Genomic DNA, 26,313 nt, shown 5'->3' on the forward strand with positions numbered 1-26,313 from the left:
TCATAAGTTAACTTTTTTAATGACAGTTTTAGTTGAAGATTCATGGGTAAAGGCATATATTGTAAAACACCATGAACATTCTCCCATGACCCTCCAAAACACAAATCTATCCAAACATGATCAACATTAGATGATTTCATTATTGTAAATTAATTTACTAAACAAACGACCTGCGAAACTAAAACCTATTGCCGGATGGGGAATGATGTCGTTGGATATAGGAACGGATGTCGCCAGAGAGAGTGATAGATGGAGATGTAATGAGTTGCGATTTAGGGATTTAGGTTATGAGTTGCTGCTGCTACGTAGTTATATACCCAAAACATTTGTGTTGCGAAATTAAAACCTGTTGCGAATTCAGAAATCGAGTTGCGAATTTGAAATTCAGTATTGCGATAGTCAGAATCTAGTTGCGATTTACTAAATCGCAACGTGATTACGTAAATCGCAATGCGATTACGTATTCGCGTTGCGATTTACGTAATCGCGTTGCGATTTTCCAAATTCGCGTTGCGATTTACGTATTCGCATTGCGAATTAGGAAAATCGCAATGCGAATTTGGGAAATCGCAATGCGATAGTCAGAATCGCGTTGCGAATCTGGAAACTGATTTGCGATACCGGAGATCGCGTTGCGAATTATCGATCGCATTGCAATTTAGTTGGTCATTTTGGCAAATCCAAAAAAAGTTGGTTAAAATCGTATATTATAAGGCATTTTTTGTCACTGAGGTTATTTTCTCTTTTCTAAAAGGCTTAAATAGGAAAGTTCATGTTCAAACGTGAAAATGATAATGGATCCAAAAATATATACAAATACATGGATTAATTAAAATGTCGAAAATATCAATATTACTCGCATTTTAAAGAAAATGTGACCCTTTTAATTTAGGGTAAAGTACAAAAATGGTGTTTCGACTAAAGGGTGTTGTTTTATTGAGTCCCCTAATTATTGAAAGTTATAAAATGATCCCCTAACTTTTGGTGCACACTCTGTATCTGCCCATATTAAATGATTTCCATAAGTGTCGTAATACCAGTTGGGGCTCGACGATTTTAGTCTTTTTGTATCGGGAGCTTTGCTAGGCTGCAATCGTTTATCGGGATTGAAAAGTCGATGTAGCAGGCTGTCTAATATTGCTACAATCTTAGACTTGGTTTCGGTTGCCTTTTTGACATCGATTACAATAGCCCCGGTTGAGTTTCCTCTAGTTGCAAGGTAAATTTTTAACTTCGCTTTTATAAATGATTTTTTAAATATATTTTTCTTATGTTTTTAATCTTTTTTTTAATTTTTTAGATTGTGCCATAAAATAATGGAAATGAAGTTGTCGCTATATACAGATAAGGATTGACATTGTCGGTCGACATGCAGTAAATATTAGTTCTTAGTTTTTTTTTTGAATTTTTTTAACTTTATATATACTAACTTTTGTAATTAATATGTACAATTTTATTGGCTTCCGTATTACGACAACGAGATCTACTAGTTATTGCCACAGATTTTTTTAGGGTTTCGATTTATGGTGCACTGTGACGCCTATATTACATTTTCTGATTGTTGAGATTCACGCCATTGATAGAGTGTTGCGACAATTTACGTCTCATCAACTGATTCCTATGTGTTGAGATTTATGATGCTCTATCGATCAACAGAAAAAGTGCAAAGAGGGGGTGAATTGGCTAAATAAATTTTTTTGGGAGTATGGAGAAAAATTATAGAAAATTTGCACAAGTATTTAGAGTGGTTTAAATTTATCAATGAAGTTTACATACACTACCTTAGCTCCACACTAAGAATTTCTAACAAATTCACTAATTGTTCTTTCTTTTTCTAGGCTCAAGAGTAACCTTTTATAACTCCTTAGTTTTCAATGGCTAAACTAGAAATCAACCCCTTTTTCAAAAGGATAAAAAAATGTAAACAACAAACCTCTCAAAGGAAGGTGTTTACAAATTAAGTTCACTAAAAACACATTATTTACAAGAGAAAATGAAGAATAAAGAATGAAAGCGTTTCTCTTGATGATCAATGCTTGGATAGGTTTGTGTAACCTTCTTCAGTGTCTTGAACTTTATTTTATGTGTTTGTGATTGTTTCTAGCCGTTGAAGATGTTTTGGATCCATTGGAGATTTAATTGATGTAAAATAAAACTGCCCAGACCAGGGAATATCGGTACTCATGCTTGGAGTATCGATATTGCACTAATAAAAACTAGTCGTTTTTCAACCGTTGGGTTGGGAGTATCGATACTGAGGTCATGGTATCGATTTTACTATACAAAGTAGTATCGATACTCCTTTGAGTATTGGTACCAAAAATGTCTACTGGAATCTGAACACTTTTAAAACAGATAGGCACTATCGATACTACCATGAGAGTATCAATACTTCCTTTACCTTGAGTATCAATGCTACAAGAACAATATCGATATTATTCATGTGATATCAGTATTGTAAGAACAATATCGATACTTCTTTTCTAGAAAATCATTTTTGTGTTCAAATTCAAGTTTTATGGACTTTGAATTATTTTTAAAATTTTTGAATAAATTCAATTTAGTCAAAAAAAAAAACTTTTTTCCCTTAAAATTGTTATATCAAAATAGGTTCAACAATCTCTCATTTTTTATATAACAAAACATTTGAGAAATGGTTTTGACAAAACTTCCCCTTAATAAAACATTTAATGAAAATGAGTAATATGTTGGAAAGATATTAAAGCTCCCCTTTTTCATTTTTGAAATTGAATTTTTCAAACATATATTTCTCCCCCTTTTTGTTAAATCAAAAATAATTTAAACATTTAAGTTCAAAAACAATAATGGAGAGTAAGTAAAAATTTTAACATAAAGACCATTTGAAAAATCAAAAGCTCTCCCTCAATAAATGCATTCCAAAAAAAAAGTTGACTTTAAAAGTTTGACACTTAAAAACTATTGAATTTCAACAAAGATGAGCAAACATGTTAGTAACACATGAAATTCAATAAATTCAAGTATATACTACGTTATGCAATATTAACATTATACATTTAAAATTCATATGCATAAAGCTATCTAAAAATGTTATGCATTTGAAAAAAAATGATATCAATTGTTAGAAAGACATCATTTGTAATAAAATCACATGCATAAACATTTAAATTTAAGGTCAAAAAGTAAAATTTTGTAAAAACAACACATTAAAAGCAAATTTGACCTCAAAAAAAATATTATGGTGAACTAAAAAAATTATTAAAACTTTAAAATGCTCACCATAACACATTTTAACATACATGATATAGAAAATAACATAAAATCATTTGTTTAAAACTCATGCATGCATAAAACAAAATAGGCAAACAATATACAAAAGCATTAAGCTTCGAGGTTCCTCATTTTGTGTGGTTAGAGCATTTGAATTTCTTCACTTGTGACACCATTGCTCCCACACACCTACAAGAGACATTCATCACCGGAGTTGTCTTCATCACTCAAAGTCATTACAAATGCCTTCTTTTTGCTTGATCCATTCTTCTTTAGAAGAGGTCAAAAATTAAAATTTGTAAAAGCAAAGTATTAAAACTAATTTTGACCAAAATTCATTATGATGAACAAACATTTATGAAAATCATTAAAACTTTAGAAAATGTTCATCACAACACTTTTTAACATACATGAGATAGAAAACATAAATTATTTAAAATCAAAACTCATGCATGCTTACAGAAAATAGGCTACCAATTAATCAAAACAAAAACATTAAGCTTAGAGGCTACCCATTCATTTTCAAGTGTGACTAGAGCATTTGAATATCTTCACTTTCATCACCATTGCTCTCACACACCTTCAAGAGACATTTAAGTGGATTTTGGTATCCAAATTGCTTTGGATCCTTGAACATTAGTTTCAATGTCCCTTGTTCCCTTAGGAACCCATACTTGTCTAATTTTAAAATGTTTTCCTTTCTTTAAAGGATAAATATATTCCTTGTGACCATGATAATGACAATATGAGCATTTTATCATTATGAAATTAGATGAATTATTTAAAATGATTCCTTTTATTTTGTTAAGCATTCAAGCTTAACTTTTAAATCAAAGCATGCTTTTTAAAAAATTTCAATTTTTACTTTTGAAAGCCTAAATACTTTTTCAAAATTTCATTTTGATTTTCAAAATCCATTTTTTGCTTTCAAAAGAAAATCGTTTTCAACTTTAAATTTTGAAATAAATTTTTTATATTTGGAGTTCATGGTCTCAAACTCTAAAAATAATTCATCGTATGCATCTTGTAACTCATTAAAAGAGTATGAATTAGATTCACTAGAGTTAGAAGATACATCGGGCTCTTCAAGAGCCATTAAGCACACCACCTTTGTTGGTTCTTCTTTCTAGTTTCCATGAATCTCATCGAGATTATTCCAAAGCTACTTGGCATTTGAACAAGAAGAAACTTCTTCATAGACATCGGGACCAAATGCACAAAACAACATGTGCATGGCCTTAGCATTTTGTTGAGTTCTCTTCCGTTCTTGGGTACTCCACTCATTTATCTTCTTCTATGGAAAAGAGTAGTCATTCTCGATCATCTCCCATGCATCAAGATCATTGGATTGAATGAATAACTTCATTAATTTCTTCCAATGATGGTAGTTGGTTGTATTGAAGTGTAGAGGCTTGTCGATCGATTGGGAGTCTTCCATGTGGAACAAGTCGGAGGTGGAAGTCATATTCTCAGTTGCTTCGAAAATAGATAGAGTTTCTTTAAGGATCGTCTCAAGGTTGTTAAACCTTCTAATGAGTCAAACTCTGATACCAATTATTGGGATTTCGATAAAGCTTAATGATCAACTGAATGATTTGCCGAGAGGGGGTGAATTGACTTTTTGAGTTTAGGGAGTAAGGAGTAAAAAGACATAGACAATTTACACAAGGATTTATAGTGGTTCGACTTCTCAACCAAGTCTACATCCACTACCTAAGCTCCTCACTTAGGATTTTCTAACAAATTCACTAATTTGTTCTTTCTTTTTACATGATCAATAGATAACCTTTACAACTCTCTAGCTTTTCAAAGGCTAAGCTAGAACCAACCCTTTTACAAAAGGAATACAAGATGTAAACAAGAAAACCTCTAAAAGGTAGGTGTTTACAAGAGTTAAGCTCACAAGAAAACAAATAAAAGATTTACAATGAGCTCAAATACATATGTATAACAGAAAAGGAAAAATAACGAGTGAAAAGCTCTTCTCTCATGTTTGATTGCTTGGATATTTGTTCTAACCCTTCTTCAAGTGTCCTCAACTTGTTTTTATATGTTAGAATGAGTTTGTGGCCATTTCTAGCCATTGGGGATTAATTTTCTATGAAATAAAACTGCCCAAGACATGGAGTATCGGTACTCCTTTAATGAGTATCAATATTTCCTTTGTAATATTTACATAAACTAGTCGTTAAAGACCGTTGGGCTTGACCAATATCGATATTATGTTTCATGGTATTGATACCACTGTGTAAAGTTGTATCGGTACCCCTTCGAAGAATCGGTACCTACACTACAGCAAAACTGTACATTTGCGGCATTTTTTTTACTTATAGCGGCGTTTTTAAGCGCCGCAAAAAACACCTGCGGCGCTATGACAAACGCCGTAAAAAACGCCGCTGAAAATAGCGTCGCTAAAGTTCGCGACGTTTGGTAACAAAAAACGCCGCAATAGGTAATGATATATAGCGGCGTTTGTCCAACAAACGCAGCAATAGGTGTTAATATTTAGCGGCGTTTGTCCAACAAACACCGCAATAGGTGTTGATATTTAGCGGCGTTTTTCCAACAAACGCCGCAATAGGTGTTGAGATTTAGCGGCGTTTTTCCCACAAACGCCGCAATAGGTGTTGAGATTTAGCGGCGTTTTTTTCACAAACGCCGCAATAGGTCTTGAGATTTAGCGGCGTTTTTCCCACAAACACCGCAAAAGATCTGGTATATAGCGGCGTGTTTTATAACAAACGCCGCAAAAGGTCATATCTATAGGAGTTTTAAGATATAAACGCCGCTAATTACCTCTCTATAGCTAAAAGAAATTGATTTTGCAAATTAAAACTAATTTGTCAAATGTTGTTTTCTACTCTTTTATTACCCAAATTTAACCTGTAGCATTTTCCAATAAACTTGACATCATAACAACAAACTTAAAATCCATAACAAGAAAAATGAAATCCATAATAATAAATCAAAGTTTACATTAACGTAAAATATAATGTAGTTCAACATTATTAACTATAATAAACAATAATATCTAAGATATTTTGCTTCTAATCTTACACATTCTTCAAAACTCTTCTTCACAATGAGGCGCTTAAATTCAAAGAGATAAATCCAGTTTATATGGGAAAACAATGATACAGAGCTAGTATCGTCCTGTCATTTCTTGCACAGATATTTTGCTTCATGAGGTCTTACTCCAATTGGCATACCACTTGAAAAGGCCCCATCCATGGCAATGCAAACCCGATCTCTAGTTTCATATCCAAATAAATCATCAGTTTATATGAAAATTCATTATATCTTACGTTAAAAAAGTTAACAACACATTTCTGCATAGTCAGTCCCAGCAGTCAACAACTCTATGGCATGGGCAACCATTATGATGATAAGCAAAATATAGAGATAGATTTTAATAATTGTGCAGAAACATCCAAGCTTGAATTTCATGATAACTTCTAACAGCTTATCGGACCAAACATATTTTAAATCAATAGCACCCAGAAAAAGGCTCCAAAACTATATTCCTAACAAACAGAAAGATATAAAGATGGAAATATGACAGCTTACCAAGGACCAAATCCTTTCAAGCATTCTTCTAAAACAACCTGAGAACAGACAAAAGCACAATCTAACTTAAAGATAAGGAAGCAAAAAGAGAATTTAACGGAGATTGTAAATTAATATTTTATCCCCATTTGTCACCTCAGTATTTTCCCCAATAATTTCAATTATAAGCCCCATCAACTTATGTGCAGAGGCCATTGGTTTCAATTGAATGCTTTTCTGTGCCAAACTGTACATGCTTTCTAACCCCTAACAGAAGAAAATAAATAAACGAGATATGTAATACAAGGAAAGTACATACCACTGTGAATGGCCTGATGTATAACAAGTGAGAAATATATAATTCTATCCAATGGCATGTTGCAGAGCAGAGACTATTAGCATTACCCAACATTATTTGTAACATACTTCTCAAACCCTGATGAGTCTGCTGGTGATTACATTGAACATTATTTGTAACGAGTAGCAGCATTTGTAACATACCTCTATTGTTTTTATCAGCCACATTCCACAAGTTCATCTATTCAATGGAACATCTCAGAGATTAAAATTTCTACAGTTCTTGAACAATTAATTATATAGATTATTCCATTAGAAGAAAAAAAAATACATTCAGCACCTACTAATATAAATCAATTTTATCTTTGTTACTACCTCATGTTTGCAATAGATTTAGCAGTAACATCAAATCCATATCTCATATTCCATTTCGTACAGAAAAAACATGAAAATCTATCCATAAAAAAGTTTTGCAATACTAGAAAGGAACTCAAATATATTATTTTCACAGTTGCTAATTAAAGGTTTTGCAAAGATCCTACCAGTAGTTGAGGGTTCAGGTCAAAACCCCACACAATATCGGACCAACCGAGGCGGATCTAGCAGACTTATCTTGTGTCCATAATGAGAAAATATTTTCTTCTATTGAAACATCCTTTGAACCGAATGAAAGCTGACAAAATAATCTCCAGAGCCCCTACTAGCAAAACCGGGTTCTTCCAACGAATACAAAGTAAATTATATTTATCATAATAATGATCATTATTTCATCAACATCCTATGCAAAAAAGAGCAAGCAGATTTACATGTTGGAAAGGGTGGTAATGTACCACATGGCACACTTCTAAATGATGATCTAAAACAGTTTACCATGATTAATGCATAATAATGTACTGATTCAATGGACTTGCAAGTGAAACATATATGCCTCCAAAAGAAAGATTTTTAAATGTTACAGTATGGTTCCATGCAAGAAATAAAAAAGTGACAATGAAAAGAAAGGAAAAAGAAGTCATGAATCCTAATACCCACCATGCACATAAACATGAGTTGATGGCTTATAAAAAAATTCGAACTCCTGGAGTAAAGGACCCACTCCCCATCAGGGTACATGATGTGATCTTGACTAGCAATACCCAACCCAAATTTTGTAATGGTCTCTGTGTTTCTTTTGAGCCATCTTTATCTTAGATGATAGGATGCACTAAGGACCTAATTTATACGTGGATCAGGATGCAAGCCCACGTACCAATCTTTACGAACTTTTATACGTGGTACCTCTAATTTATCAGTCATCAAGTACCCTAAAGCCCTAAAAAACCAACCCTTGGATAAATTAGCATTCCAACACCACAATAATGAGTTCCTCTACCAAATAGAGATCATTTTCGCTAAAGTGCCATAATTAAGAAAAACAACCTGAAAAAAAGCACTTCACCATTGTAGATAGCTAGAGCGATTTCCCTCACACCATCTTTATCAATATCATACAAGAGAGGACTAGAATGCACGGTTGACTGTTGAAAAGCAGGCCAACCTGACAAATTATTGAAAACTCAATGACATCAACTTCGATCGGATTGCTATAGATTCATCGATAAGTTCGATTTAACATGATCTAGGGAAAGCGAAGCACTAGTACCTGGCATTTTATCGCCATCAGAACCTTCTAAAACTTCAAGGTAGTGAAGAAATGAGGGAACCACTATGACAAGCTTCCCATCACTAAAAATTACACAATCTGGCGGGAGTTAGTTAAATTATTCTGTATGATGAGTTTACTCAAAAAAGATGAGCAGATTTTCGAAAGGGGAAATGAAAAGAATTGAGATTTTTAACATAGTCAAAGCATAGATGCGATGAAAACACGAACTCAAAAGGTAAGAGTAAACTACCTATTGATATCAGAAATTAAGGGAGTTGTATAAATGCTGGAGCTGACCTCCGTTTGCCATCTAAGTTCTAAATTCTTTGGGCACTGTGTATTCAACAACGCATCCTCATCCCTACACATTCATATACACAAAATTTGTTTTAAAATAACAATAACTCCTGTGATTGAATCGAAAATGAAAAATAATAAAAATAAAATTGAGATAGAAAGGACTTACAGTTCGGGATAACCAAGCTCGTCGTCGGTGTCCTTTCGTTGACGAAATTTATTATTGGAGTCATCTCCGAGCAGTAGTATGAAAGGACCCTTCAAGCAGCAACGAGTAGCAGCAGTTGTTTTCGATAAAATTAGGTTTAGAATTCAATTTCAAGGGGGGAAATGCTCTCGCAGGATTTAAGTAACACCTATTGCGGCGTTTGTAACAAAACGCCGCTAATGTACTTATCATTAGCGGCGTTTTTGGATATAAACACCGTAAAAGGATAGATATATATCGGCGTTTTTAGATACAAACGCCGCTAAATACCTTTATTTATATAAGATTAATATATTTTAAATATTTCATTTCTTCTATAGATAACCTAAAGTTACAACCATACATTTTAATTAAGACATAAGTACTTATGCATAAAACTACTTAACAACAAAATACATTATAATTTAGAAACATTAAAGTACTTATGCATAAACAGTCTTCACTATACATTATAATTTAGAAACATTAAAGTACTTATGCATAAACAGTCTTCAACATATATTATAATTTAGAAACATTAAAGTACTTATGCATAAACAGTCTTCACTATATTGTTCAGTACAATTTAGTCTTCATTGCTCCTTCGTGGGGAAAGGACGTAGGAAAGATGTTTTCCTTGTTTGACGACACATCGTTAAGTTTTTCCTCCGTGTAAATTCTATATGGAGAAACTCTTCATCCATTTCACAAAATAAATCTCCTACCTCCGGTTCACCAATAAGACTCCTTGCGCGCTTCAGTGCTTCACTTGAAATAGATAACGACCCTCCACCTACAGTATAAAACTTGATTGGAGGTGCTTGGGAATTGAATCAAACATTAAAATATATTTAAACAGATGATATAAACGTTTACTTGGAGTAACTGTAGAGGCAACATCGTCTTCATTGAGGATCGATACTGCTTTTGCAATTGAAGATTCTTTCAACGCCACAGAGGTACCAAATTCGTTTCTAAACATAGGGTATTTATCCATTTCTCTATCATCATTCTCAATAAGCTTCGAAGATCCTACATGCGTACGATCTATGAAATTTGAGTGACCGTACAAAAAGGGAAATATAGCGGCATAAAGATTCATAGAATTTTACCTTCAAGTAGGAGATCGGCCATGGAAGGGTATGGAGCAATATGAGTTCCTGTCGAGTCATCATCGAGTTTCGACGGCGAAACCGGACCGATAGCCTCCCAGCGATAATTTGATCCATCGTCAGAGCAAATACGCCACGTAGACATTCCGACGATAATTTCTCTTACTCAAGGCAAGACCTGTTCTTTTTTTCTCAAATATGTTAGCTGTTAGCTTTCTGGGTTTTCCTCATTTTCAGAATACCAACCAAAACAAAATTGAAAAAGATCATTAGTGATAAGAGGGATCAAACCGTGGAATTGTGTTATAGTTCGTCGGTGAGAGGGCCGATTTGGTCGCCGGGATAGACAAAAGACGACGTCGCTTGGAATCGTGTGAGGGTCGTTGTTGTACCAGAGAAGAAACTATGAGGGAAGAAGAGTTGAAATGATTTTAAGGACAATATATTTAACATTTTGCGGCGTTTTTAAAAAACGCCACTATATCACATGTTTTTTACGGCGTTTATACAAAAAACGCCGCTAATTTACCACTCTATTGCGGCGTTTTTGGTATAAACGCCGCTAAATGTTAAATATATTGCGACGTTTTAGCTAAAACGCCGCTACATGTCTACTATATTGCGGCGTTTTTACTATAAACGCCGCTACATGTCTACTATATTGCGACATTTTTACTATAAATGCCGCTATTGTTTAACCTTTCTGTGGCGTTTGTCTAAAAACGATGCAAAAACTATTATTAATTACGGCGTTTGTTGAAAAAACGCCACTATATACCATCCTATGGCGGCGTTTTAACAAAAACGCCGCTATATTTATACTCTATTGCAGCGTTTTCACAAAAAACGCCGCTAAAGTCTCAATTTGTGGCGTTTGGATTGAAAACGCTGCTATATGTAATACTTTTGTGGCATTTTATCAACAAACGCCGCTAAAAACGCCACTACAGAACAGTTTTGCTGTAGTGCTATTTTGCATTATAGAATTTGAGCAATTTGGAAAACACATGGTAGTATCGATACTATCTAGAGAGTATTGATACTTCTCTTACATTCAATATCTGTACCACGTGAATAATATTGGTACTGTTCATGCAGTATTGATATTGTAAGAACAGTATCGGTACTACGTATCCAAAAAAACTATTTTGTGCTCAAATTCTAGTTTAATGGACTTTGAATTATTTTTGAAAACTTTGAATAGATTCAATCAAGTCTAAAAACATTTTGCCTTATTTTGTTATACCAAAATATTATATAACACGGTTCAACATGATCATACCATATATGGTAAACAAGGTAGCCAAGTCGATTCAATAACGACAATGATGACGTCAAATACCATAAGTCCATCCACGTATTTCGAAGGTGGATCTCAGAGTGTGTTAAGTACACCTCCTTTTTTTCAACAACCAACACAAGATGAGAATGATGAAGATGACGACAACGGCGATCAAGGCCAACGATCCCAACTTACTCGACGAGCCCCATGCCATTATCATTCGACCACTCCTTGACATCGTCAAGAACTTAGGAAATATAAATAAATTTTATTAGTTTGTAAACACTGTTATTTTAATAAAATTATTAATATACTTTGTAATTAATTTATTTTTTTAATTTAATCCGGAAGAACTAGTCACATCGAGGTGACGAGTTTCCTGTGACAGTTGCTCAAATGACTGTTGACAACATCTACAAAATAACTAATTATTTTTTTTGAATTCGAAAGAACTCATCACCTCGATGTGGTATATTATCTTTTAAAAAAATTAAAATTTTTTCCCAACACTTAAAACAAATAATAACAATTTTTTAATAGACTCGTCATCTAGAAGTGACAAGTCCTTATAAATCAATAAATTAATGGTCTATGTGGGGTCCACTTATCCAAATCTATTAAAATAATATATCTCAAGAAACTCGTCATCTCAAGATGACAAGTTCACCTTACACTGTAACAAATATCATAAATCCTAAATTAAAATACAAGGTGTCCCGTTTCCGTATTTTTTTTCCAGACTGCCCTATCGAGGAAAAAAACCACATCCATCAGTTGCAGATGGTGGTAGGCTAAGGATGAAGAATTGTATAATGAGGCTTAATGAATTGTTTGCATTAAACCGGCCACATTGCAACTGATCAATCAATTCAAGTACACAAATCAAAATTTACTTTTTCAATTGTGTATTATTACACGAGAATGAACCAAAAAACAGAAAAAAAACGAAAATAAGAGACTGTGGAAACCTGTTCATGTCACTGTACAATAGCATCCTTCCAGGAACTATCTAAAAACCACAAACAAAATACGATTATTCATGACTGAAATCTGATATACGAAACAACAAAGAAGGGAGGAGAAGAGTACGAAGAGAGGGAATAGAATCATATACAAACAGATGAACAAGAGAAATTATTTACCTTGTAGATGCTGTTAAATCCTCAGGAGAGTTTGATAGGCTATAGAAATGACAGATATGAAGTCAGCCAAATAGTGAAGGTACTGGGGTTGCACTTCCTAGTGCATCTGATCTTTTAATATGCTTCCCATACCACAGATGACGCATCCGGGAGTTGAAAGAGCTGAAAATTTGGCACCACGGAGATCGCAAACATCATATCCGATAGTGGACAGACGGCTGAGAATGGCGGCACAGAAATGAGAGGGATCTTCCAGTGGATCAATTGACTTGTTGGTTAAACCCCTCTGAACACAAATGTCAATAAGGCTCCTCAATTCCTCTTGCTTACTTGGAGGTGCCTTAGACAGCAGAAGTTCAAGCATCTGCTTCGCGTAAGCATACTTCTGAACATCCATATTTCGTTTTATGGCGGTACGAATGCAATTTATTCGGTGCTTTGCCTGCAGAGGCAAAGAACCTAGATATCTCGATAGTCTCCCATCTCATCTTTTGCACTAAGTGCTCTTGGGCCATGAACTTTCTGCATCTTCATAATTTCCTGGAGTAGAACCAAAGCTACATCCAATCATGAAAGAAAATTTTATATTTGAAACTACAGAAATATGGTCGAAGGTTATTAGTATTATTATCTTTTGGAGAATATGGGAACAAAGTAAGCAAAAACTACCCAGCTTGTTTTTTTTTACAATAGTAATTGATTTATCTACATATGCTGAATAGGTTCATTATTGTTCCATAGATATCATAGATCAGATCATTTAACTTTTATGATCTTTAGTACAGTGAGTGATTTAATATATTCAACCTATATTGATATTTTGAAAACCTATACGAAGCTTATTACTCTTAGCTCCTAAAGCAGTAGTTTGCCTATTGAATATTTTGCCAAAACAAAAAGTCCACACAAGATGATAAACTGCTTAATATTTGAAAAGTCATAAAATATTATCTTCAATGGTCCATTCTACGATTTAGTCTCTAGTACAAATAAAAGACATGCAGTTATCTCTGATGCTTAGCTCAAGTTCAAAGGTAAATGGTGCAGGGAAAAAAAAATTCCTTACCTGCAGAAGGTTTACTGCTATCCTGTTCTGAGCACAAATTGTAGCTTGAGCTTTAATATCAGCTTCACGAGAGTTATCTTTAGCCAGAGCCAGAAAAGCTTCATCAAAACAGGATAATGAATCTGGAAGTTGATTCTGCTCAAGGTGAGCAAGTCCAGCCTTAAAACATACGGAAGATGGAGCCCCACGTGGAACCTATCAAGAGAAAAAATACGGTAAATTTAAGAACAAAGGAAACTGCAAAATAAACCCATTCCAGAGAATCAAAAGTATAGATTATTGTTACAAAACAAAATATGTCAAAAGAACATTTATTCCAAATACTATTAGAAATTATTTTGTATTTTCTCAGGGAAATAAGTTAAAGGACTTGAAGTTATTAAAAACAATCAGCTATGTTTAATATGTTCAAAATGCAATGGCCTTCTAAAACCAGGAGCAAAAAGGAACAGTGAAAAAGATGATATAATGCGCATGTTTTCCTGTCCAGGGCGTATAGATGCTGGAGCAGCTGCAGAGGGAGTAGGTTTTCCAGACTCAGGAGAGTTTGGAACTTCGAGAGCACTAAGATCAAGAGGCTGCGTGGATAGATGAGTCTGACGAGGTTGAACTTGAGGCCGTGGCATACCAGCAGCCAGAACCGAGAATTGTGGAGGAACACCGCCATCAGGAAGTGCAAAAGACTCGGGAGAAATAGATTGTTCAATGGCTTGAGGTGGAACCCCATCCTCAGGGAGACCAGTATTAGCTCCAGGTGTATTTACCTTGTCAGGTTGCACCTTTCCGCTAACTTCAACCTGTTGAGAAGTTTGATCCAACTTTGAAAGATAAGTTCCTGGAGGAGGTAAAGCAGCTGCAACCTGGAGGGATGGTATTGTGTTCTGGAAGAAGTCCTCCGGTATAGGTCCACCGGAAATTCCCACACCTTTGGTGGGCGCAGGAGTTGCTTTTGATGCTAATGTAGGTTTTGCCCATGACTCAGTTCCAAAGAGATCTCCAGGGGCAGAATAAATTTGTTGTTGACTCTGACCAAGATCCTGAGAAACACCGGACAATAATTTTGTCCTAGGTCTAGGTAGGGGCAAGCCATCACCAGGTCACTTTGTTGCTTCTTTAATCTTATCGACATCCACTGTGCCCCATGTCGGCTTGTCTCGTATTCTGATCTGTAACTTCTTAGTTTTTGATACCCCCTCATCATCACTGCTGCTATCATTATCAGCTGTGCTATACATTGTTTTCTTAAACTCTTCTGCTGCTTTAGCCTGTTTATCAGAGGTAGTGGAACTGTCATGTGATTTAATTAAAGTTTCAATACCCATCAAGGAATCATCCTTGATTCCACCACCCGAAACTCCCATAGAGTTGTCGACAAATTTTGCCACAGAAGTATGGACTCCATTTGGCTTATTGTCAGCAGCTGCAGGTAAGACCATGCTACCTTTCCTTCAACAACTTTACATCTTCCTTTGATTGAACCAAGGTAAACACTAATGGAACCGTTATCGGTCTTCATGTATGGCATAACTTCTGCAGCAAGATCCCATTTGGGTATACTCTTTAAGGTCATCGTGATTTCCCAGTTTCCACCACCCCATTCAGGTCCTTTAGGAACCATACTTTCTGCAGCAAAGCTGGCAAAAATGCCTTGTGTCCAACCGCTTGAGCGGATTCATAAAATCCTCTCACTATATTGCCTCATTTCTGAATCAGAACCTTCTTCCTCCAGCCGCTGAGCAAGACGTCGCATTGCACTGGGGTTGAGGTGGCATATAAACAGGTCAAGCACTCAAGCATGCTTTCATAGTCTGCTACGACTTCAAAAGTTTCCTTGGCACTGTCAAACTGACCATACCTGAAATTTAAAACTTCAGTCTCATGATAAATATTTACATCTTTTAAAAAGAGTTACTATCTTCTCAACCTTATAAACATTATTTTACTGGCAAGAAGTTCATTAAGAATGTTTATAAATCCCAGAACCCAAGCAGTGAGAGTAGTGGTCGACGACTATGATTGTTTACTTGATACAGGCATGTCCCAAATCGCGGAATCGGTGGAACAAATGAGAGGTTGGTGGACATTTTGGATAATCTCTAGAACGCACAAACTCATCCTTCAAAACAGATAAAGCAGTAGAGAAACTAAGTGCCTTGATTGCATAAACTCCTCGCAGCACCTAAGTTTGTTTATAGCAAATTCAGAATCAAAAGTACTAAAAGGGTACTGAGATGTTAAAATAGCATATAACCATTCATCTACCTGAGTGAACTGTGGACCTGCTTGGGATAATGACACTGCAAGATCTCCGCAGACAGGAGGACCTCTAGCTAGAATATCAAGTGACTGACGAGTAATACGTAAGCTGTCAAACCTTTAAAAAGGTAAAGCAGTAGAAAAGTCGCATATAAGTTTCATGTACCAGCCGAATTTGATATAATATAATGCAAAGATGGTAACTGAAGAAGCTAAAATTTTACACATCAAACGTGAGCAAGACTTAAAGGCATAATACATACAAAAGAAACCAAAAGGGAGAATAAAACCTTGATGTTATTTGGTACAATATTTCAGAAAGGTCTAGCTTCGGCTGATTCCACGAGATAATGTTCTCGAATTTTTTTTTTCACGAGATAATGATTTGGACATATTATTTACTGAGATAGGGTTAATTCTACAGTGACCAAAGAGGTCGCCATGCACGCCCAACGACCAAGGAGGTCGCCATGCACGCCCAACGACCAAGGAGGTCGCCATGCACACTCGGGGCGACCAAGGAGCGGGAGCTGCATGGTGTGCATGGGGGGGGGGAGATCGGTGCATGCATGGGGAGATCGTGTATGCATGGGGAGATCGGTGCATAGGGAGATCAGTGACCAAAGAGCGGGAGCTGCATGGTGTGCATAGGGGGTGGGGTGTAGGTCGCCATGGAGTCCCGGCGACCAAGCTGTGGAGTCCTGCACCACGACCAAACTTTAACCCTATCCCTCATGCATGCGTTGCATCCATAGCTGGGAGATTCCTGCATCGTGACCAAGCTTTAACCCTATCACTCATGCATGCATTGCATCCATAGTTGGGAGATTCCTGCATCTGTAGCTGCATGCGCTGCATCCATAGCTGCATGATTGCAGCATTAATTTAGCTGCTAAATTCAGCAAATATTGATGTTCAATTGAAGCCTTTCAATTCTCAATAGTTATACGATTCAATCCTAATATTATTTTCTTCGATAGTCAAATTTAATGACTCTGTACAACGCTTTTTTGCTTTATATAAATGACATGGGGTTTAGGGTAGAAGCAGAAGCAGAACCAGGAGCATAAGCATAAGCACATATAAACTTTGCCGAGAGAAAGAAAAGGAAGAAGAAGAAAAGAAGACAAAGGATCAAACATAGTTCGTGAGGTAATTTTTTATTGTTTAATTTAGTTTATTATATGAAATTATTAGTTTGTTAGTTTAGGGTTTAGGGTAAAACTAAAATCTAGTTAATTAGTTTGTTAGTATAAATTATTAGTTTGTTAGTTTAAGTTATATATTATAATATATAAAAAATTAGTTAATTAGTTTATTAGTTTAAGTTATTAAATATAAAAAAATTAATTAATTTGTTAGTGTCTTTAAACGTATATTAGGCTGTTCTTTGAAGTTGAAGTTATATTATAAAAAAAATTAATTAGTGCTTAATTATTGTGTTATTTTAACTAAGTTATATTATAATAAAGAAATAGTTTATTAGTTTAAGTTATATTATAATATATTAGATTATATAAAATTAATTTGTGGGAGCTATTGTTGTTTAAATAAATTAAACGGTTTACATGTACAGGGCATTATTCCACAACATTTGCCCATGTTCAAATTGATTCGAAAAAAGAAACAAAGAAGGAAAAGAAAGGAAAGGAGGAAGGCATAAATACATGAGTAATTTATTATTTTTTGTTGTCCATTTTTTGTTGTTGTGTATGTGTAAATTAGTTAGTTAGTAAGTTTATATTAGATTATATAAACTAATTTGTGCTAGATAATTTCTGTTTAAAAAAATATTGTGTTTAAAAATATTTAGTGTTGTTTTAAAAAAATATTTTGTTTAATTTATATTGTATGTGTAAATTAGTAGGGAGTAAAAATTAATTGAATGAAATAATCCGGCCAACGCATTATCACGATATTTTGCCTAACAAATTTGTTTAATATTTTTAAAAAATAAAAACTATTATCAAACTAATCATGATTATTAGTAATAATTACTAAATGATTAGTATCAAATCTAAATCATTAAATATTTATAATAAATAATTATTAGTAATCATGACTAAATCATATTATTATTAAATCATTAAATATCAAATCATTAGATTAATAATAATTATTAAATCATTATTAGTAATATTAGTAATCAATCAATTAATCAAGTTAAATAACAAATTTTATTTGATCATTAATATAATATTATATTATATTATATTTAATGATTTAATGTTTTATGAAATTATCTTATCTAATATTTTAATCTAAATTAATTTATTTTTTTATTTGTAGAGAAAATGAGCAACAACTTTTTCACGATTGTCCATTATAATGGACAGATTATGGAAAATGATGTCGGAGTAGTTTTTCAGTCTGAAAAACCAATAAATTTGATGTTCAAAAAAGACATCACATTTATAGAAATGAAGCATAAGATAGAAAGAAAAATTCGAGCTGCAGTTGATGGTTTGAGGTATAGGTTTATGATATGCCCCAACCCAGTCAGATATGCTGCAGTTCCACTTGAAGAAGATGATGATATTAGAACTATGGTTGGATTACATGAGTCAACCAATATAGCATTTATTGAGTTATTTGTTGATGTGCGTAACATATGTTATGTTCCTAGATCATCAAGAGGTGTGGCTCAAAATCCATCTGAAATGGCTTTATATAGTCAGTTTGAGGAGCCGACATACAGGCTCCTGAACAGTTTTATGGCACTATTGGAAAGTGTAAATGAAGTCGGGGGACATCTGCAACAGCAGAGTATGAGACGAGAAACATACCGAAATTGGTAATGATTTCTCGCACATAACTAATTTACCAAGATATAGGCCTCATCATTAGTAATCATATATGTATTTCTATGTATTTATCCGGATTATGTGTGGTTCAATTAACGCCATTTTCGTTACATAACTAATATTGTCCTGGCATACATACCAGCGTTTGTGCAGTCTGAGGCACCCATTTATTATTAATATTTAATGATTTGATAGTAATGATTAGTAATAATGAAATTATTATTAATATTTAATTATTTGATAGTAATGATTAGTAATTATTAATAATAATAAAATTATTATAATAATGATTTAGTAATAATCATTATAATAATGATTTAATAATGATTTAAATATTTAATGATTTGATGATTTAGTAATGATTTGATAATAATCATTATAATAATGATTTGATAATAATCATTATAATAATGATTTAGTAATAATCATTATATAATGATTTAATAATATTTAATGATTTGATGATTTAGTAATGATTTGATAATAATCATTATAATAATGATTTGATAATAATCATTATAATAATGATTTAGTAATAATCATTATATAATGATTTAAATATTTAATGATTTGATGATTTAATAATGATTTGATAATAATCATTATAATAATGATTTAGTAATAATTATTATAATAATGATTTAATAATGATTTAAATATTTAATGATTTGATGATTTAGTAATGATTTGATAATAATCATTATAATAATGATTTAATAATAATCATTATAATAATGATTTAATAATAATGATGATAATAATGATTTAATAGTAATTATTTAGTAATGATTTTATAATAATAATTTAATATTAATGATTTAATAATTATTACTAAAAATTATAGAATAATAACAAATGAGTGTACAAGTGTGGACTACTCGAGTTTAAATTTATACATAGTCGAATTTATTAATAATATTTAAATATTTAATGATTTGATACTAATGATTTACTAATTATTATTAATAATGATTTATTATTAATATTTAATTATTTGATACTAATGATTTAAAATAGTCGAATTACTAAATATTTAATTATTTGATACTAATGATACTAGTAATGATTTGATACTAAAAATCATTGTTAAGGTTAAAAAACTAGTCTCATTTCAATATATAATTTGTAATAAATAGCAAACGAGTTTACAATTCTTGTCTATGCCGGGGTGTTGTTGAATGATAATATCGGGGCGGACGTCTGATACGTTTGGCCGTTGGGGTTGCTCAGGAGTATTGTACCCATCCTCCTCATTCATTGGGGGCATTTGAACTTCCATGTGTTCAAAGTCATACATCGACGAAAACGTAGGAGAATAGATGGGTGCCTCAGGATGCACAAACTCTGGTATATATGCCGGGACAGTAGAATCATCAACTGCATGATGCAACGATTCCGCATCGCTGAACGGTTGTGGTGCGCTATTATCCACATCGGTCATTTCCGCTTCAGGTTGTAGAGATGAACTCCCACTCGGTAGAGAGTATTCATCTTTACCAAATCTTTTCTTAAACCTCAAAAATAGTCGCCTCTCTACCATTGTTGTGAGGAACGGCTTTCCATTATCCCAAAAATAAGCAAGGTAAGCCGAAGTCTCAAAATTAAAGTCGTCGTCTTGAATGGCATCAAGAGTTGACATGAATGAAGCCCTATTGTTCCAAGCATTAATGTAGGTTGCATGCTTCTCAATCCAATTAATGCCTTCTTTACGACGACCATCAAATCTGTGCAGGTCGTCATACGTCTCAACCCAATTCACCGGACGACAACCATCTAAGTTTTGGAGGAGGTCATGATCCCATGGACTCCACGGAATAGGTTGATGGAAGTGGAATTGCCTCAGCACTCTATCCCCAAATTGGATCTCAACAAAAGCAAAATTGATCAATGGTGTAACAGCACATCAATATTAAAACCCATCTAAAATATCGTGCGGTATCAACGCAAATAATTCTTCATTCATGTATGATCTCCAATTAAACTGTAAAATTACAAAAACAATAAAATTGATTTAAATCAAATAATATAGTTAATTTAAATAATAATTAAAAAATACAGATTATACATACCTCCTTTTTGGCCTTAATGTCGATCTTCAGCCTGAACTCTTTAATGTTGTTGTGCACCAACCCCGTGCCTTCAATTTTATACCTCCATCTGTATATCAATCAAAACAAAAATAGAGACATTTTGTTCAATAATTTTAATCAAAATAAATTTTTCTAATTAATATTTTATATTAAAATAGAGGATTCATATTACCTTCCGGCAAATGGAAAGTCAACCGTTGTCCGACTAATCGGTGTCAAAAACGGAAGTCTATGCCAAGCCCATGATTGTAGCAGCAACAGACATCCACCAATTTCTGCTGTATTATTATCATTCACGACTAATGACGCCTTGCACATCTCACGATACAAGAACGCCAATATCGCCGAACCCCAACTATATTACCTACAATTCTCAAAATTTGTTAAAAAAAGAAGATATTGAGTGTGAACATAACTACCGGATTTATCAGGCATCAAAATTCCCCCAATCAACTGTAATATATATGCTCGTGTTGCATATATAATTTCGTGCTCCGTACTATTTGGTTGAAGTTGAAATTCATTCTTCAACCATGACAACCTCACCCGCCACCCTTTACACTCTGGTGGTATGGGCGCTTTCCCAAGAAGCAAGTTGCAAAGTTGTGCCACATTTTTAAACTCATGTGACATTACCACCGGTATCCCATTAGTTTGGACCCCGAGTTGCATTGCCACATCCTCCAAAGTTATCGTGCATTCGCCACAAGGCAAATGAAACGTGTGCGTTTCTGGTCTCCAACGTTCAATCAACGCACTGATCAAACCTGGGACCAACTTGTAATCTCGCACAAATGTTACATACCAAAATCCAGCCTCTTGCAAGTTTTCTTCTATTAATGGGTGTGGCTTGGGCACTTTATGTAGCCGAAGACGAAGGACTCGCTGCTCGTCCTCCTACAATTAAATAATGCAAAACATTTATCACAATCACCATAAAATAATATTCAAATATTTATTAATTATAATTCATTAAACAAATATTTTTTCACCATTATTCCCAAATGACTTGAAATATGTTCATTGTCAAGTCTCAGCAGTGGAATTTGGTCAGCCATTGGAATGAATCTGTAAAAAAATTAAACAACAGTATTTAAAAATTTATTTAATATAATCTAATGTTAAGTAACTAACTAACTAACTAATTTACAACCCAACAAAAAAATTTAATATAATAACTTATAATATAATAAACTTATAAAGTAACAAACTAAACTTTTTAAAATATAACTTAAACGTGAATTTTCTTTAAACAACTAATAAACTATTATTTAATATAACTTCAACTAATAAACTATTCTTTAATATAACTTAAACTAATAAACGATTTTTTAATTATAATTCACTACTAAAAAACTAATTAACTAAATTTTTTATATAATATAAATTCAACAAATCATATGGCAACTTAACTATTTAACTGACACAAACTAATTACATATTTTTATATATAACTAACTACTAACAAACTAACTAATTAAGTAAATTTTTACCCTAACCCTAAACTAACAAACTAATAATTTAAAATAATAAACTAATTTAGATTAAATAAAATGAAAATTTACCTCGATGTTTGCTTGTCGGACTCCCTTTCTTCTTCTTCCTCTTATTCTTTTCCTTTCTCTCGACACTCTTCTCCCTTTCTTTCTTATGCTCCCTTAACCCCATATCATACCCCCTATATATTAAAGGGTCGGCTGCCATGCACCAATAATTGAAGAATCATGAGCCGTTGATTCTCGTGGATTGCAGCAATAATTGCTGCATGAAGTAGCAAAAATTATGCTGCAATAATGCAGTGAATAAAGGTGCATGGAGTAGCGGGAGAAGGCGAGCATGCAGTGGGGAGCAGGCGAGCATGCAGCGGGGAGTCGGGCCAAAGACAAGGTCGCGGGGTGTGCATGGCGACCTACCATGTCGCCTGGCGTGCATGGCGACCTCCTTGGTCGCCCGGAGGGCATGGCGACCTATGTTTTGGGTTGTGCATGTCCCATGCGACGTTAATTCATGCGACGTTAATTCGATCTTTGATCGTTTTGAAGATGTCACGTCGTAGGTCGCCCGGAGTGCATGGCGACCTGCGGCCAACACTGTGCAATTCGCCCTATTTGAGCAATTAATCTTGAGAGTACGTTATCTCGTGAAATAAAAAACTTGATAACATTATCTCGAAAGTTTTACCTCTAGCTTCTGCTCAAAATTTTGCTTCATGGTAGCAAAACGAATAAGAAGAGGTTCGAGGAGCCCAACAAGGCATCTCTTAATCTCAATCCCCTTCTTTTGTCTTGGATTTATATCTGTAGGGTTAGCGAGCAACAACCGGTCATTTAGAACCCCAAGCAGAGCTGCAGAGTAGAAGATCATCTTAGTAACTCCATAATATGGTTTAAAAAGAGACCTGCAGAGAGTTATCTTTCATATAATAAAATGGTGTAAAAAGAGAAAAATAATTCAAGGCTGTATTTGGCATAAAAATGGAGAGTACAGTCCTCACTTTTCCATCCCATCTTAAAATACAAACCGCAGTTGCAGTAGAAAACAGAAGTGAAGGTCCAACCCCCAAAAGGGATCTAAAGTGTACAGGAGTTAAGAAGTAAAACGAATTTATTAACCTTGACTAAATACATTTCATACCTGAAATAGTAAAAGCATGCATGCAAAACATATATGAGTTTAACCTCATTTTTTTATTTATAAAAAGAAAATAAAAACCTTGCATCACTTGAAAGATAAATGAGAGCTGAATTTACATTGGTCAAGTTCTGACATATTTTTATCCTTCAAGCAACATTGGTGCATATTCAATGGGGAAATGGTAGGAAGAATCAAAAGAGTACAAACAAATCAAAGGGAAAATTCTCAAGGTATCAGCAGCATGCACGCCATGTATGTATTTTGTGCTAAATCTTATGTTCCATTATGCATTTAGCATATTTGAGGATTTTGTTATGGTTCGAGGTAAGTAGAAGAGAAATTGAGAAGTAGGTAATAGGAATAGAGAGAATTTAGAGAAGGAAAAACTTATTCATTCTTAACATACTGGAAAATATTTACTCAGCCAATTTATTTAGTTACAATGATAACCGAAGGATTGCCAGCTGGCTGTCCTTTCTAACAAAATATAACAACTCCTAATAATTTGTCTTCTTCTGCAGATATTGGTCTAGTGGACTTGGGGTGCTCTCATTCTTCTTGGGCCTGCTCCAACCACGTCTGATCTGAATCAGCCTGCTCCACTTCAGGTAAATCATTAGCCCCTTTCTTAAGTGCCTTAATCCCTAATTTCTCTTGCTTAATCCCTAACATTCGTGTTTCTTCCCCAAATTCTTCCTCGTGTTCTCGCCCTTCTCTTCCAACCATGACAATACCCACCCCTCGAGAGGATCCTTGTCCCCAAGGATTAAAAGAGGGAAACTGGCCACGTAGAACAGAGTAATCCTCTCAAGTGTCGTTCGAGTCATCGAGGTTAGTCCATCTCACCAACAATTGAGTAACTGGTCGATTATTACGATTGACAATTCTTCTTCCCAAAATTTTACTTGGCTCTATGCGAAACTGACCCACTTTATCTACCACAGGAGGCGCTGTTGAGGCTATTACTGTAGTGCCAATATGCTTCTTCAACAGACTGACATGGAAGACAGGGTATAATCGAGACGATTCAAGTAAGTCAAGTTTATATGCCACTTCCCCAATTCTTTCTAAGTTTTTGTAAGGCCCGTAAAATTTGGCTGCTAACTTCAGATTCTTCCTCAGGGCAAGGGATGTTTGACGATACGGTTGTAGTTTTAGGTAAACCCAATCCCCTATTACAAAGTTTCGTTCAGATCATTTTTTATTTTCCTGCTGTTTCATTCTGTTTGTAGCATTTTCTAATTGTTGTTTCACAATCTGCCTGGCCTCTTCCCTGCTCCTCTTTAGTTCCCCAACAGATTGTACTGTTGTTTCAGTCTGCCAAACCATTTTAGGAGGCTTATAGCCATATAGAGCTTGAAAAGGTGTTAGGTTTAGTGATGTATGATAGGTAGTATTGTACCACCATTCAGCATATGGCAACCATTTAACCTATTGCTTTGGTTGAAAAAAACACAGCCCTCTGAGATACTGCTCAAGGCATTGATTCACCCTTTTTGTTTGACCATCAGTCTCAGGATGGTAAGTAGTGCTGAATAGTGTAGTAGTGCCAAGCTGCTTCATTAGTTCACTCCAAAAGAGACTAGTGAATGTCTTGTCCCTATCTGAAATAGCTAGTTTAGGCTGACCATGTAGCTTGTAGACATTATCCAAATACAACTTAGCTACCTCAGCTACAGTGTAGGGGTGGGACAATGCCATAAAATGGTTGTACTTTGTAAACTTATCTACCACCACCAATATACAGTTTTTCCTTAATGAAGTAGGCAAGCCATCAATAAAATCCATAGTAACCACCTCCCAAGCCTGTTGAGGAATAGGTAATGGCTGTAGCAATCCTAGTTTAGGCACATGTTCTACCTTAGTTTGTTGACAAACTTTACAACATCTGGCATAAGTGGCTACCATAGATTTAAGCCCAGGCCAATAAAAATAGGATCTTATCCTCTGATAAGTAGCCTGAATTCCTGAATGACCTCCATGAGGAGAATCATGTAATGCTTGCAGAATTTGAAGCCTAAGAGACCCAATAGGACCAATGTAAACTCTGCCTTTAAATCTTAGTATTTCTCTGGAAAATTTCCATTTAGGATCAGAAGTAGCATTCACAATTAATATATTGATCTAATCAATAGCCAATTTGTCATCCTTATAACTGCCTTCAACTTTTGTCACCCAACTAGGAATTATCAAAGTAGTCCCCATAGCCAACAGTTGACTATGATCTTCCCATTGCCTAGACAAAGCACCTGCCACCATGTTTGACTTACCTTTTCTGTATTGGATAGAGTAATCAAGCCCCAGTAATTTAGTTAGCCCTTTCTTTTGAATTGTGGTGGTCAGTTTCTGCTCCAATAGATACTTTAAAGGAAGGTCTCAACTTTTTGTTTTCAAACTCCACAGATAACTCATAGATCTTAGCTTGTTTGCATGCCTTAGATAAATTTTTAGGATCTAGAGCTTTTACTCTATGCTTGTTGTCTTCTCTAAGTCCACTTATAAAAAGTGACACAAAAAAATCCTCACTCAAGGTAGGATTTTGTAACAACATGTGTGGTTGTAACTCCTCAAACATTTCTTGATAGTCTTCAACAGATCCTTTCTGTGTAAGCTTAGTGAATTCCTCCACAATGTCAAAAAATGACCTATCATTGAATCTATGGCACAAATCAGCTTCAAACTCATGCCAATTTACATGATGTTTCT

The 26,313-nt window shown here is 34.4% G+C and overlaps 1 long non-coding RNA gene and 1 pseudogene across 1 annotated transcript; both read right to left on the reverse strand.

Annotated features, from left to right (window-relative positions):
- Positions 1-8,353: 8,353 nt before the first annotated feature.
- LOC120166229 lies at positions 8,354-8,840 on the reverse strand. The gene is made up of 3 exons (XR_005519909.1): positions 8,735-8,840; positions 8,512-8,629; positions 8,354-8,404 (listed from the first exon to the last, which is right to left on the reverse strand). It is a non-coding gene; the product is annotated as an uncharacterized LOC120166229 (long non-coding RNA).
- Positions 8,841-12,819: 3,979 nt separating this feature from the next.
- LOC120176718 lies at positions 12,820-24,333 on the reverse strand (annotated as a pseudogene).
- Between the last annotated feature and the right edge of the window lie 1,980 nt (positions 24,334-26,313).

This window comes from Hibiscus syriacus, unplaced genomic scaffold, assembly GCF_006381635.1.
Source record: "Hibiscus syriacus cultivar Baekdansim isolate YM2019G1 unplaced genomic scaffold, ASM638163v2 tig00000329_pilon, whole genome shotgun sequence".
NCBI lineage: Eukaryota > Viridiplantae > Streptophyta > Magnoliopsida > Malvales > Malvaceae > Hibiscus > Hibiscus syriacus.